We start from the raw sequence: 15,654 nt of genomic DNA, 5'->3' as shown, positions 1-15,654 counted from the left end.
ACGCCAGGCCTTTTGTGCTACGGCTGTCCCAGCTGGACGGCGGGCCGGGGGGAAAAAAACAATGAGATAAATAACACGGGAACTGTGCAGCGGGGTACACAGCCCTGCCCCTTCCTGTCTCCGCTGCCGCACACCACTGCCTGTGTGAAAAAAACACCTTCCTCTCTTTGTTGCGCCTGGCTGACCATGCCAATACGTCCATCAGCGTCAAGCCAGGAGGCATCGAACCCTCCCGGAGTCCCCACCCTCTTCCTGGCCCCCTTCCATGTCTTGCACACACCTGCACACATACTGTATGATTACAATTAAATCCATACACAGCTACAGTATGTGGGTCATTGTCAACAACCTTTCAGTATGAGCAATTACTTGAACAACTTTACCAAACCTTCAGATATTTCTGTGGGTAAGACTTGACCTTTATGATTCAACATCAGGACACGTGGCAAAGATGGAAGGTGCAGCAACCACAACCCATTTGGGCTGATTCACAGGAACACAAAATACATTTCCTGTTGAAATCTGACACAGAAACACAAAGAGAGACCAATGGATAGCATGTTTTTATGCCATCGGGTGCACATGTAGTGTATGTTTTTGTGCCGCACACTTCCACTCAGAGCTTAAATAAGCAAAGCAGGGCCAAATCTCCCCTCTCCAGCACTTGGAATGAGAAGAGCGAACCACGGGCGCGACATGAAAAGAAGACCCATCCACAACAGAGCAGTACACAAAAGCCTGGCTCATGTAGACAGGGGCAGGCGGCTGCCGGGAGCTGAGCAGCAGCAGACAGACAGACAGACAGAGAGGCAGACAGGCGGCATGCCCACCCAGACAGTCTCTGATGAAAAGCCCTGTTTTTGGTGAGGAGCACGGCACACAGAAACAAAAGCTTGAAAGCCATGAAACAAGGCCCGTCTGACTGCGTCTGAGAGGAAAAAAACACACAACTCGATCCAAAGAAGGGCACACTGTATCTGCTGCTCCAAGCTGTCTTATAATGTCTTGCTGAGATCACCCTTTCCAATCAGTTTAATCCCATTTCAGCTCTGTTCACTCAGGTTGTGACAGGCTGAACTTGCAGGCAGATGCACAAATACGTTAAACTGCTTCTACTCGCGGCCATCTTTAAACTCAGTTCCTTGCGAGAAATTTGACTTTTAAGACAAAAAAAAGGCTTTCAGTCTTATGCACATCCTAATTAACTTGTGTGATATTAATTTATTCAGACCAGAATCTAATTCAAATAAATATTTAATTACATTTTTGAATCAACAGGTCTGAAATCTGTCGAGGGTTTGAAATTCTCGATGCAACAGTCACATTGAGGGCAGACAATGCAGGCAACTTGATGCATGTGGGGCAGCAGTAATGCACCGTTAAAGTGTGTGTGTGTGTGTGTGTGTGTGTGTGTGCAGTGTGTGTGTGCAGTCGGGCATGGAGAAAGGAAGAAAAGGGTTTGGAGAGGAGAGAAAAGGGGGAGCAGGGGCCTAGGAGGGAGGGCAACAGACAACCGGGAAGAACTCGGGCAAGAGAGTAGGGTGACTTGCAAGAGGTGACATCATCCTTAATTTGAATAATCCCCCAGCCTGGGAGGTGATTGGCTGCGCTAAGAGAAAGCAGAGTTCCCCTGCCATTCGCTATTCAGCCCTTTCAATTCCAGCATGGCGCGCTGTGGTGGTGAATGCTGCCTTCAAGGACACGTAGTAGCCTCCTATTTCTGAGGTTGAAAGTGGTGAAGAAATTGCTTTAATAATTCTGAAATTCTGAAAATGTACTCTTTAATATACATCTGGAAGGATCATATGGCAGGATGTATTTTTACAAGGAGGCACTGACACCCAGATTGAAATTAATGGTCCAATAAAATTCAGTTGATATGGCCTCCATGTTCTGTCTCTACAGGTAATTAGTTTCTTTTTTATGGTTTGAGGATGTGCCAAGCATTTCCACACGCGACATAATGAGCTAAACAACCATTTCACCCTCCATTTATTTATTTGCCAGTAAACAGACTGGTATCGCAGAGAAAGGGAGAAGAAAACAACCTTGATTAACATTATGCAAATTATATAATTGTTGACTGGACTAACAAAATTTGTTTTGTTCTCAGTCATTCCTCTGTTGAAATGTTTTTTTCTTGTCACACCCACGACCGACCAGCTCGGCAGGGTGATCCTGACTCCATCCAAATCATCTTAATGTTGGAAAATGAGACTTGTCAAACAGGTGTAACTGATCTCTTATATATTAACTGCTGAATATCATTTAGGCCTAGTTATGCCAGTATGGATTGGGCATGGCATATTCTGTTACAAATTTGGAATTAAAAGGCCACTCTGCCAATTTTGTACATTAAAATCAGTTTACTTGCAATAGTTATAGCTAACAGTTGTAAAATGTCTTCTTTGGCTCTGGGGGGAGCTTTGTACAGCCAAACTGAATGTCATTGCAGTTATTTAATATCTCGACCTCTAAAGCTTTGGTTTTCTTTTGGTGCAACATTACATTTCTGGAGTAGCCAAACGCTTCAACTTAAGTATCACAAATCAGCTGACTGGGGCTGCAACTAATTTTTGTTTTTTTATCAATTAATCCGCTGACTAGTTTCTCAATTAACGACTTATTGCTTTGTCAGTAAAATTTTAGAGGACAATTTCTTGGCCAGGACCAAGGGACTTCCTGCAGTCTCCATGGGTTGCCTGGCAACTGTTTCCAGACAAGAAATAGTCCAGCACAAATCTACTGTAAAAACGGAAAATTGTCATTCTGACACTTCAGTTTGGAAATGAAATATGTGTTAATTAGACAGCCTTAAAAGTGCTGGTAGGTGGATTTCTCTTTACCACACCCATTTCCCTAGGTTCCTGTTCCGCTGCTTCATATTTAGCTGGTCAGCTTAAAGGGGAACTGTGTAGTTTTGGAGAAGAAATTCAAACTCAGAATTTGAATGTTTACAATATTAATGAGGTAATAATAGAAACTAAGAAATATACAATTTTTCTATAACTGAATAAACAAGCTGTTCTCAGAGGAAAATAAGGTCCCCAGAACACTGTTTGAAGCTAGAAAGGTGGCAGCGTCCGCCAAATGTAAACAAAGTGTGAAACTGTGTTGTCCTTTAAGATCAGTTTGTTTATTCAGTCATGAAAACGAGGAAAGTTTGTTTATGTGGCTTTTTTACTACATAGTGCACTTTTAAGGCTACCTCATAGCTAATGGTTTCAGTTTTCTTACCTAACGTTAACTCTCGGTAAGAAAGTGAATACGCATCTATTGCCACATCTTGAGTTATTCCATTACATTATCAATCAAATATCAAATAATTCTGAGCATGCTTTCCTTCAGACTGACCAGTCGATTAGGCTAATTAACTAGCTGTTAGCTGAACAACTAACAGTGAACCAGAGGCACTTTGGGGTCCCACTACACCAGTAGGGCCCTGGTGTTGCAGATGCTGGCTCATTCATGTTGGAGCGTTTTTTTGCTGCTACAACTTTCAAAATGATTCCTGGGCTAATCATTGTTCCTACATTTCTAGCAGCACCTGAAGGCAGCGGCAGCCCTGTCCTCTCCTCCGCCTTTCCATCCATCCGTTCACCGGTCTACTATCGTGTGTGTGTGTGTGTGTGTGTGGCAGAGGGAGAGAGAGAGAGAGAGAGAGAGAGAGAGAGAGAGAGAGAGAGAGGGGAGTGAAGCGTCATTCTCCTCCTTTCTTCCTTTCAGTGAACGCGCATCACTTGTGAGAAACGGCGCCTGAGACCCAGAAGTTTCTCGTCTGCCGGCTCGGCTCGATATTCGATACTCTTCAGGTTTTTCCCACCCCGGTTTCGTTTTTATCCTCATCCTCACTTTCCTTTTTTTTTCTCTCTCACTCGAGGATTCAGTCGGGGTGTAGTACTCACACAGGGCGTAGCTGGAGAGGATTTCGCTAGCTCGCCGCTGCACTGACTGGTAAGGGCGAAATTGTTTTAGCTTCAGCTAGCATGCTAATGTCACTTAGTAAACTGCAGCCAGGCTAATTAACGTTAACCGTAAACGGCTCTTCAAAACGAGCCTTATGTGTCGCTTGTTACGGCAGCAGAGTCTCAGTTACCGTGTTATAACTCGTGCTTCCCCATTTTAATACCAAACAGTGTATCGGAATTGCTGTGGCTCTTTGTGTGAATGAATATTTCTGTTAAATATGCAATAGAAAATGTCTAAAAGCTTGTGTTTTAGTGTCACCTCATGTGTTAGTCGATGAGCCGCCTTGTTTCAGTGTGATTCCTGTTGAAAGGGGCTGATGGGGCGGTGGCAGGCTGCGTGGTAGCTGGGAAGTGCTCAACAGACCTGTTAGGCTAACGTAAAAACAGATTAACGGTTTTCATTTGTGCTCTTTCTCATCTACAGAACGTGTACACTCTTTGTGTAACCATTTTGTCTGCCTTTTCCCTCCCTGAACTTTTTTTTTTTTGTTCCTTTACCTCCCCTCCTTCTCCATCCTCCATCGCGGATGCCCATTGTTCTGTGATGGGCCAAGTGGTGTGAGTGCTGAGAAATGCTTCACTCGCCTCAGGGGGGGAAAAGCCGGCAAATTTAGGGCTGATCATTTTGCAAATGCCCACTCTGTTTTCACGTCAACCAAACCAGAACAACTGGGGGCAATTTGTGGCATGTTAAAGCAATAATTTCCCCAGACCTTGGAGGGAGCGTGGAGAGCTGAAATATCTCGGAGAGGGTTGTGCACAGAACTCAAGCTGGCATGTAATCAGAGGTGATTAATGTCACCCCCAAAAGTGATCGGCTATTGTGGTGTGAGAGTTGAGGCTGGAGGGCCCCAGAGCTGCTCCTTCACTGACTCTTTTTGGTGAGTGAGTGAGTGCAACAAGACAGATTACACTCCCCTCTGTAGAACAATGGGGAGGAGAAAGCACTGCCAAAGCCTGGCCAAGAGCATTTAATAAACTGCAAACATGCAAGGATTGGAAATCTTTATCCTTTGCCCACAGCTCTATTCTCCTTCCCTGAGGTGCCCAGACAGTGACATAAATTGTCTCAGTCTTTGTGGCTAAAGTGGGCATGGGTGGGTCAATAATGAGTGGCGATCGACCGTGGGGTATTGATGTCATCCTGAGTAAATGGCATCCCGGGGCGACTAATATGAGCACTTTTCAGGCTCGGCCACGCAGGGCTTGGAGAAACACCAGGACTCTTAAGTCAGATGTGGGCTAAGCCATCAGCCAGTCCCCCCCCACCCCTCCTCTGTGCATGGATGAGAGAATGGCTGACTCACAGTGTTGGTGGATGAGGCAGGGAAATGGAGGACAGACAGGCGGCCTAATGCAATCATATGAAATTAAATTTAGCAGCCATTAAAAACCGCACTGTGTTTTTATGAAGTTATTTAAGATGGTCTTAAAAAGCTTGTTAGTAGGAGGATGTGGATTACTGCCTGAGGCGATGTGTGTGTGTGGAGAGAGGATTTGTCAGAAACTGTATTTGAGTAAATGAAGCCGATTATTGTAATTGTGAATAAACAAAAAAAGGTACAACAAATTCTTTACAATAGTTTTACTTCCATTGTGGAATGGACTAAAGTTACATCTTGTCTTTATTGTTGTGTGTTTTTAATAGGATGTATCACTCCGTCTCCCGTCACTAGTAGATCTGCGCTCTGCTGGTCGAGCCAGCATCAAGGGTGTGAGTGTCCACAGTGATAGCCGCCCATCGCAGTAAGAATGAGAGCTCATTGCTTGTATCTGAATTAGTCCGACATACAAAGAGGGGGCAGACACTAAAAATGTAGCTGCTAATATGATAATATTATTTTATTTTATTTATTTATTTATAGGATCCCCATTAGCTGATGTCATGACTTTAGCTATTCTTCCTGGGGTCCTCAATGCAGTTTTAAAAGAACATAGTACATACTCACATTCATCGCTGTTACAGATCAATGTAACACCTCGTCATCATATACACAAACAGCAAACAGTCTGTCTAAAATATATTATTAGGTACAAGTCAAATACATATTAGATTAATAAATGTAACTATTAAATAGTTGTAATTTTAATAAACAATAATTATCAGTTAATTATATATTGAAATTCATGGTGTTCAAAGTAATAATCTAATGTCAGCTTACAGGTATGTAAATGCGGGAGATGCTTGTTTGTCTTTGATCTATATATTTTTAAGTTGATACTTCAATATTTTTCATTGTCAGTAATTTTATTATATCAACAAGAGCTGAAACAATTAGTCAATTATTGAACACGCAGTTCAAAAGAAAATCAATCCCAAACTATTGTGATTAACTTTAAATTGTTTTAGTAATTGTTGTAACCAAAAATGCCAAACATTCACTGGTCACAGCTGATAAAATGTAAGTAATTAGTGTTTTTCTTTGTCATATAGAAAACTGAATATGATGGATTTTGGACTGTTAGTCAGATAAAAACATGCAATTTGAATATGCCACCTTGGATTCTTAGAGATTATAATGAACATTTTTCACTATTTTCGGACATTTGATACACAAAGCACTTAATTAATTGAGAAAATGTTTGTTGGATTAATAGATAATGAAAGTTAGTGTTAGTTGGCCCTAAATCCAATTAAATGATAACTGTGATGACAATCTTTAGTTGTCATTCTAACAGCAACTCAAGGAGCCACTTTAATAACATTCCTTGTCACAGAATAATTTCACATAGAACGCCCTTGAATCGCTTCTGTTTTAGTTCAATTTAAATTCTAATAACCTATTTTGCCCCCAGCTGGCCTCTCGACCCGTGCCACCGTCCTGAGAGGGGATATGATTGTCCCTTTAATAGCCCCGTCTGAAGCTTGCCCTTCGCCTAAGGACTGGTGCAGGGTGGGTGTGTGAGTCAGAATGAAATCCCCCCAGCTCTGAACTTCTCAGTTGTGACAAGGACGAGCCTGTGCTTTTGGTCATCAGGCTTTTTTGAGCCTGAACCCGTGACCGTTGCACTTCATGGCACCATTAAAAATTGCCACCATCATCTCTAGTCCTGTTTTAATCCGTGGCAAAAACAAAACAATAGTTTCTTGTTCAGAGATTATCAAAACACCAACAGAAAATTGTGTTTGACTGAATTTCTTCCTCTGTATTCTGGCAGATTGAGACGCAAGGAAACTGCCACTGGCCCCACAGCGAAGATAAAACGGAGATAAACTTTGCTGTCGCCTATGCTCCCAGTCATGATAGCAGCTCTGGTTGTCACAGTTGTCAGGGTATGCAGTTGGCAACTGTCGGTGTGGTTTTGAGGCTGTATTTGCCAGCAGCTGCAGTAATTTGCTGTGTTTGGACGCTCTGAATTCCTCTGGTGGGAGGATGGATAATGGACATGGTTCACAGCCCTGTTGCTAGGCTTCAAGACCAAATTTTTCATGGCACAAATTGTGGTAGCAGTGCACGGTTGTTTGGTGTAATGCAGCCTTGGAGATGTTAGAAATGGGGCCAAAAACGTACGTTGCTGTGTCAGTCATAAGGTTTGCTCTACCACCTGTGGCTCTTTGTGTCTTGGGGTCCCTCTCTACATTGACCTTGCTGTACGTTTGCTGCTCCAGCCCAGTTGCTGATGTGGTCAAGATTATGTCAGAGGAAACCCAACCTGCCTTCACTATAACCACGTGTGGAATGATAGGCATTTGTGCCAGACACCGGTGCTGACAGAATGATGAACTCCCTTTACCATAGGCAGCTGTAGGAGCCTATTTATTTATCATTTTTCCAGGTGACGCTTAACTCTGGTGGAACTCACTGAGTGTCTCAGTGTATTTAAATGCTACAGTGAAGATGCATCTCCTTGAAGTACTAAATGTATGTCTTTATGGTTGCTGTGGGTTTTATGAAAGTTTCTGGCAGTTAGTCGGCACATGTTGCGGTGTTTTGAGGGCCGGTTGTGTGGTTTGTTCTTGTAAAGCAGTATTTAGTAGGTGCTGATCTGGTCAACCATCCAACCAGTGTGCCGTCCTGCGAGGGATCAGATTCCATCTGGAACGTGCCTTGTTCCACTTCAAACAGGAGGACATAATCCTCTTACGGACGCAGTCGTTGCACTTGTACTTTACGTGCGTGCGTCCGCGTGTCTCCGCGCGAAATCGAGAGAGAGAGAGAGAGCCCAGGCCTCTCGGTGTGTTTCTGCCATCCTGTCCAGATGCCTCAGTTCTGTCCTCTCCCTCCGTCTCTGTATCTGCTCTATCTGGCGTCATTGATCCAAGCCACCAGCTGGTCCTGGGCTGGCCTGATCTCATTTACCCCCAGAGAGGAGCTTGTTTGTGGGCAGACGGCCCATTATGGAGATGATCCAGCAGCTCTTCAAGTTACAAATTAGCCTTAGTTTCCCTGTTGCCACTCTGTCAGGTCCTCTGTCTCTCTTCTTGTCCCGCTGTTCCTTGCTTGCCCACTGTCTCTTTCCCTTTTTACCCCTCCCTCTCCCCCATCCTCTCTTTTTATTGTCACTACTATCTCTCTTAACTCCCAGGGGAGAGAGCTAACAGCATCAGAGGAACCTGCCATCCTAATGCACTTCCTCTTTCTGTCTCTGTCTCTTTCTCTGTCCTACCCATCTGTGGAGCTGCACGCCTGGCTCCCCGCTTCCTCCCATCCGATCAATATCCACAGAGTTGAGCTCTGCGCTGCCCTGCTGGTCGTCCCTGCAGGCGGTGGAGCTCAGCCAGGCTGTAGCAGGGCCCGCGCCGTTGGGGCCTTGTTTGTAGTTGGGCTCTGTCTCTGCCCTTATTGTTTTGGGGCTGACGGACCCTCCAGCCCTGCCTCCCCACAGTATTGTCTAGTTTCTGGGACATACTGACGCCTCTGTTACTGTTGCACATCCCTCCCTCGTTCTTTCTCATCTTTCTTGGGCTACTCTCTGTCTCTCTCTCTGTGTCCCCATAGCTGTGTCTGTGTACTGTTCGAGGGCCGTCGAGGCCGACTGTACAAGATTAGCATCTCTCTTTGTCCAGGGTTAACAAGCTCTGTCATGTGTTAATCTCCCCGTCCCCAGGGGGTCGAGTTTCTCCGGGCCTGGACGCACCATGGGAAGGACGGGTTTTGAGTGTTTGTATGTGTGTTGTGTGCATCGGCTTGTTTGGTGTTTGTAGGAGGGAGGGGCGGTGGTGTGAACGCACACAATGCACAGCCCTAAATTGTGACGGGCATTGTCATTCTCTACCATTTGCAGCAGTGTCATTTGTCTTTTTATTGATGTATTTCATTACAATGAGAATTTTGTTTTACAAATAGGCGCTTATATATTTTGTAATCTCTCAATTTCAGTAAGGTTGTCACTTGACGACATTGTAAAATCTTAGTGTGAATCCCTAGAGTCCTTAGGATTAGTACCAGCCTCTCTGATCACATGTTTCTGTGATCCAGGTGTCTGTCACACAATCTGCTGCTCTCTCTCTCTCTCTCTCTCTCTCTCTCTCTCTCTCTCTCTCTCTCTCTCTCTCTCTTACACACACCCACCAGCAGCCAAGCAAACAAGGAGACAGAAAAATACTTGTTCCTTCCTCTCAGCGGAGTCTTTGTTCTGGCTGGGTTTGTATTATTGAGCCTCCCGGCAGCCCACTGACCCACTGGGAATCAATTGGTAGGAATGACAGTACTGTACGGCATTCAGGAGTTCACTTGACAATCAGCATGTGGGGGGTAGTAGTGATGTGTTTGTTTGTTTGTTGTGGTCCGACTCTGTGCAAGAGGTAGGCCTGGATAGCTAATGACATTAGGACATCAGTAGGCACATTTTTCTAAATGGTTTATCTTGAAGTCTTCATCCCTAAGTATTTTTTCATCTACCGGTTTATATGCGCATTTTGAATTTGCATGAAAGAAGGCTTGATTGTCATTGTCAGAAAAATGTAAAAATGCAAACGTGTGATGGAAACTTGTCTTATTGTTTCAGGTTGATTTGTCTCTGACATCTCAGGGCAACCGTGCTCTGTTGTTGCTGGGCCACCATTGTCCAGATGAGAGAAGATCTGGGTTAAAGAAAAAATATTGATCAGAGTTAAATTATTACTGTACACTGAAAGCAGTTAAAGAATAGCAGCAGGTGCTTTTGCCCTTTGATTTATGTCTAAGGCTGCATACAGGTTGCTCTTCCTTACTGATGGAGGTTGATGAGCTGAAAGAAGGATGTCACCTCCTCTGCTTGTTTTGAGGGGAGAAATCATTTAACCTACATGATTGTTTACTGTTAATATTGGTCCAAAAGATTAAAGAATATACATAAATCAAAGCTAAGGTAGCAAAGCACAGGGCTCTTTATAGTCAAAATGCAACCATAACATAAAATATCATAAATCTCTGGGTTAGTACATTAACAATACAGCAGTAGTTTTTGTAGCATTTTTTTGTTTCTTACAAAAGTAATTTCTTATTTGCTAGGTTGATTTAAATGTCACTGCAGCTAAAAATACACATTAAATGTCATGTTTTTTTAAGCCTAAAACATGCAGAGGAAAGTAGGGCAACAATAATACACCTTGAAGTTACAACAAAGACTGAGAACTAAAGTTGCAACAGTCACTGTCGATGAAGACACAGGATTGCATAGTTGGCCAGATTTTTGACATTTATCCTGAACAACATTTTGATTGAAGCCTACGTTCTATCCCCCCTCTGCTCCTCTTAGTTGTTACCTCACTTTCTCTCCCTCCCTCCCAGCTTGCTCAGCCCTCCCACAGTCTGTGGGGAATGCCATCGAGAGCAGCAGGCTTTGTTTGGAGTTTATTTGTGTGCAGGACAGAGGCGGTTTCCTGACCTTAGGTCGGGGGTGTTTGGAGAATGTGTGAGCTGTGATTAGAATCAAGTGGATGGAGGCAGCGGGACCACTGGCAACCCCCCAGTTGGATTCATCTGCCTGTCATGTACCTTCAGCATCCCCTCCGATTCCCACACATAGCACCTATCATTTGTCTTCCTCCAGATTTATGTACATCCTCATCAGGGAAATGTTTGATAATAATCGGCCTCCGTCTAATGGACAGCTCTGAGAGGCCTCAGGGTCCTCCGGAGTTCAGCAGCGAGCTGTACTGATGTGTGCTGAAGCTGAGGAAGAGGCGGTGACATGCAGAGAATCCATCCCACTTAGTGTCATGAAAGAGAGTCAGTGGTTGCAGTGATGGTAGATAGAAGTGGTGTTAGCTGTGAAGTTGTTTGCTGTGATCCTGGACTGCTGCTGTTATATAACTGTGTGCTAATGATGAGGCTTACTTTGTAGATTGCGTGGCTTTACTTGACAGTTAACAGTCTGAAATAAATGTCCTCATTGACTGCAGAGATAACTCTGTATTTCTTGTTTTCTACCTGTCCAAACAGCGTGTGTCTATGAGAGATGGTAGCTGTTGCAGCTGTTAGTCTAGCGCTGGTGTCCTGCCAAGATTTGGCAGAGAGTAAATGAAACATTAAGCAGTGGGTTGTCTTTGCTGCACATCATTACTCTTGATTCAGTTCTCTAAGAAGTAAAGACGGATCTCTTGCCCTGCCAATCTGCTATAGCACTCATCTTCTTGCATTTGTCCCTCTCTGCCACCCATCGTGTATCTGTCTGAAACCCTCCTTCTAGTTTCTGATTAAATATTGTTTGTACTGATATTGGACTGTTTTGTCAGTTCATCTCAGTTTTGATTTTGGGTGCCAACCCATCCAAATTTAATCTTTTTTTTGCACTTTGTTTCAGCAACCCATTTGCCAGAATGAGTGTTGGCAGTGTACGTTTCTGCAAACCACAGATATGTTGCAACTTTACATATCTTTGGGTTCAGTTTTATGTTGTGACAACTCTGAGCTTATGGTCTGCAAACATGGCTGGAAAATGTGTGGACATCTCCTTAAAAATATTCAGTGGTTTCATGTTATCTCGAACAAAGATCTCTCGCTAGGCAGTGCTTGGCAGCAAGCTCAGTGTAACGTGAACGTGACATGACAGGACAAATTTGAACTTTTCCCTGGTTTGCAGAAACCTGAAATGCCAGTATTTTATTCTGGTGACTGGGATGTGCAGTTTGCAAAGTTCCAAATCCAGTTGCAATTCTAAATCATTCTTAAATTATTTTATTGTGAGGGCATGATGAAATTAAGTTTGCAACTTATGATAATTTCCATGGTTGAGCAATGATAAACACATAATTTTTGTGGATTTTTATCTGTTGTATGACTTAATTGCACTTCAGTTGTGTCAAAGTTTTCACAAGAAAAAAAGGCATTGTCTGTGGATTGGACAGTTTCCAATAGAAGCCACCACCAGCCAGCACCATAGAAGCCATGGGTCTAAGTAGCTCTAAATGGGGTGGACAGTTGACTGAGACTACTGTTGTGAGTTAGAGTAGGTTGAATAGAGAATCTCAGGCCCCATGCCAGCATGTGGCGTCTTGAATCTGACATTCTCCTCCTTGTAAAGAGGAGGAGTGATATACGCATGCACACATACACACACACACACACACACACACACACACACTCGTGTGCCCAAAAACATACTCACTTTCTGCCTTAATTTATTTTTTGTCACAGTCACAAGGAAAACTCAAACATGAGGCCACTTGCATCAGCCCATTTGGCCATGTGAAGTGATGCTGTAAGCAAGAAAGCACTGAATTATTGAAGCAGTGCTACTTAAAGCTTGCAGAGTTGTTTGGAGCTGTTGTGCCATTTTACATGACAACAAGAAAGGAAGAACAATAATGTCAGGAAGTATATGGATATGTTTTAATTTGATTTATTTCAGTAAGTTGGATCAGTCAGCAAAGGAAGAGACATTAAGCCATTCCCAGTTGGAAGAATATGTTGTCTTTCTGTTTGAGACCAATATACTAAGTTTCAAACTGAGCAAACATGTATTTGAATCAAAGACATTCAAGACAGTGCTAGAATTGACCTGTTTTGACTTTTATGATTTTTTCATCATATGGTTTTCCCCTTCCATTATGAGATCTAGGTGCAGCACTTGAGCTGTGCCCTGCCACCATCTAAGCAAAATGAATTTAAAACTAACTGAATTACTTTCCACAAATCTTATGGTTGTAGTTTGTCCCCAGTGGACTTCTTTAGCAAGTCTTGTCTTTAGGCTCTTTGTTGTTTATTTATTATCTGCTCTAGCTTATCCAACTTTTTGTACACAGATCTGTTGATAACAATGGTCCAAAATACCCATTAAGTAGGTGCACCTATGTCTTCCACAAACCTAGGGAGTACTCTGCATTACAGCTTGTGTTTTGTGAATCTGACCCTGGCTGAGTCAGTGGAAAGAGGATGGTTTATTAACACTGTCAAAGAGCAAACAGCACAGCTAAGAATCTTATGCTTGCTGCCCATGGAAATGAAAGCTGTCAATTACAGGGTCAGAGGTGACTCAGTGCTTGTTAAAACTGCCTTCAAAAACCAGAACCGACCTGCTAACATCCTCTCCCCTCACTGCCGACATCTCTGCTCCGACTCCACGCTTTTATGGCATTAGTTGTGTCTTGAGTATTTCAGTCAAGCTTGGATGAGTTCATGTCAGCATTAGCGGATGGCTACATCGTCTACAAAAGCTCACTTTCTTTTTGCATCTTTTCTACCATCTTCAACTGCCACCCCACCCCCACCGCCACTGCCTCCTTCCCCCACAATCCCTCTCTTTGACTACTATTTAGAGTAGGCCCCGGGGATAGAAGAAGGCTCACAGAATGCATATGCGTGTATGTGTGTGTGTGTGTGTACACAGTTGTGTACTGTGAAAGCAGAGCCGACTTTCTACCACAGCGATTCATACACGGCCTTGGATGGTTGGTTGGCTGAAGTGAGGGAGTGAGTGGGGGCACTTTGATTTAGGCCTTTGTGAAGAAAAGGCGAGGAGTCTCTTGTTTCAAACCGACAGTGGATGTGATTAGACGTGAGCACACACCACAGCCCAAGAGCAGATTTGACATTATCTTAACATTTAGCTCATTAATTTTAATCTGCATAATGAATCTGAGCTACCCTTTGCACTAATGTCTTCAAAAGATTCAGAACTGTGGTGTTTTTCTGTCAGCAGTTTTTTAAATGTAACCTCCTGCTGTATTGTAAACAGGCATGTTTTGTGCACCCCCCCTGCACACACACACAGTAGTAGATTGTATTTAAAGCAAAAAGGGGGTCAAAGTAGCAGTTTTCTGTTTAAATATGCTGATGACCTGATTATTCAAGAACGGCATGTTTGTGTCTAGACAGTCAGAAAAGCTGAGATCCCTCAGCGGAGTTGGATGCCTTCCAGTTATTGACAATATAGGCCCAAACACTGCTGTGTGTCAGGGATACACACACGAGTGTGAGCACACACACATTTTGTTAATGTCCCAGTGTGGGTATTAGGAAGGGATGATGCCTCCGAGGATGATCTCACCTTGCCCATCATTAGTTTACTGCTCGAGGCTTGTTAAGCGTAATAATAATAACGACAACAATAGACTGTGCAGTGTTTGCCTAAGAGCAAAGTTTACAAAATCTGTTAAAATGCAAACCCCTTTTGATAATTGTGATATAAAAACAAGAAAGACACCTTGTATGAGTTAAAATTAACCCTCTCAGTAATATAAAATGTAAACTACATGCTGCACTTGTACAGAAACCAACAACACATCCACTCTTATTTACTGTATGAGTACAGTATCTTTTTACATTTCTAACATCAGAGCTAGTCCATTTAAGGGAATGGACCGGACCTAGCTGATCAGACAATTTATATGACTGATTCATTATCAGAATGTCAACATTGTGTGTGTGTGTGTGTGTGTGTGTGTGTGTGTGTGTGTGTGTGTGTGTGTGTGTGTGTGTGTGGAGGGTGAGGATGGAGGGTTTAAATCAGTCCTTCACTGGTCTTTTCTGACCCTGTGCTCTGACCGCTGCCTTTGGTGTTTGTGTGGGTTTGCTTTGTTCTCACTGACTGTGTAGCTCATCATTGAGGCTTGCAGGGAATTCAGAGTGGGATGCTGCTTGGAAGCTGCAACCGCATGACTTGGACCCATTGTGAAGGCCAACAAAACACATTTTTGCAAAGTCAACTACACTCAAAATTTTACACAAAAAAATCTGCCAACCCTTAAGGATACCAGTGCAAGGCTCCTGCTCCACTTCCATAATGCTCTTTTTTATCCCCAGCTATTGTTTTTAGCTGAGGGGAAAAACTGCAGCCTGTTGAAGTAGTTATTCTCCTGTGGATCCTAATAGTAGGTCAGGCCAGGGAGCTGCCTGGTCTGTGGTAGCTTGACCAGAAACTATCAGCTAATAAGGCCATTTTATGTTTTATAACATCTGACACGGGGCGCTGTCCTTAAATGTTTTGAAATGGACCTAATGTAGCTGACACAGCCATCTGTTTGGAATTGGCTACTGGAAATGTGAACTACCTCACAAGCCATTATGTATCAGGTCATTGACTACACATTGTCCCCAATGGGTTGGAAAAGGCAGCTTGTGTTTTACAGCCTAGGTTGTAGCCTTTGGTGGGTCCATAGATGGTGTAAGAGAGGATTTCCTACAGCCAATCTGGGTTTTCCCTTGTAGGTGCTTAACTATTAAGACCGTTGGATGTAAGGTGAATTTTACGTGGGAAAAGATGGTCTAAATGCCTCAGACTGAATTGGTCCGCCCACAGTCCAGCTTGAATATTAAGACTG

General features: G+C 43.4%; 1 protein-coding gene across 1 annotated transcript in view; it reads left to right on the top strand.

The window, feature by feature from the left end:
• Positions 1-3,637: 3,637 nt before the first annotated feature.
• Positions 3,638-15,654, top strand: part of prr36b (proline rich 36b) — a 32,349-nt gene continuing 20,332 nt past the window's right edge. The window contains exon 1 of the mRNA XM_084371348.1: positions 3,638-3,954. The gene's annotated coding sequence lies outside the window, so the exon portion shown is untranslated. The remainder of the gene's footprint in view (positions 3,955-15,654) is intronic.

Source organism: Pagrus pagrus, assembly GCF_965226575.1.
Source record: "Pagrus pagrus genome assembly, chromosome: 13".
Classification (NCBI taxonomy): domain Eukaryota; kingdom Metazoa; phylum Chordata; class Actinopteri; order Spariformes; family Sparidae; genus Pagrus; species Pagrus pagrus.
Note: the sequence above shows the minus strand (reverse complement) of the source record. Positions and strands in the feature narration are given on the sequence as shown.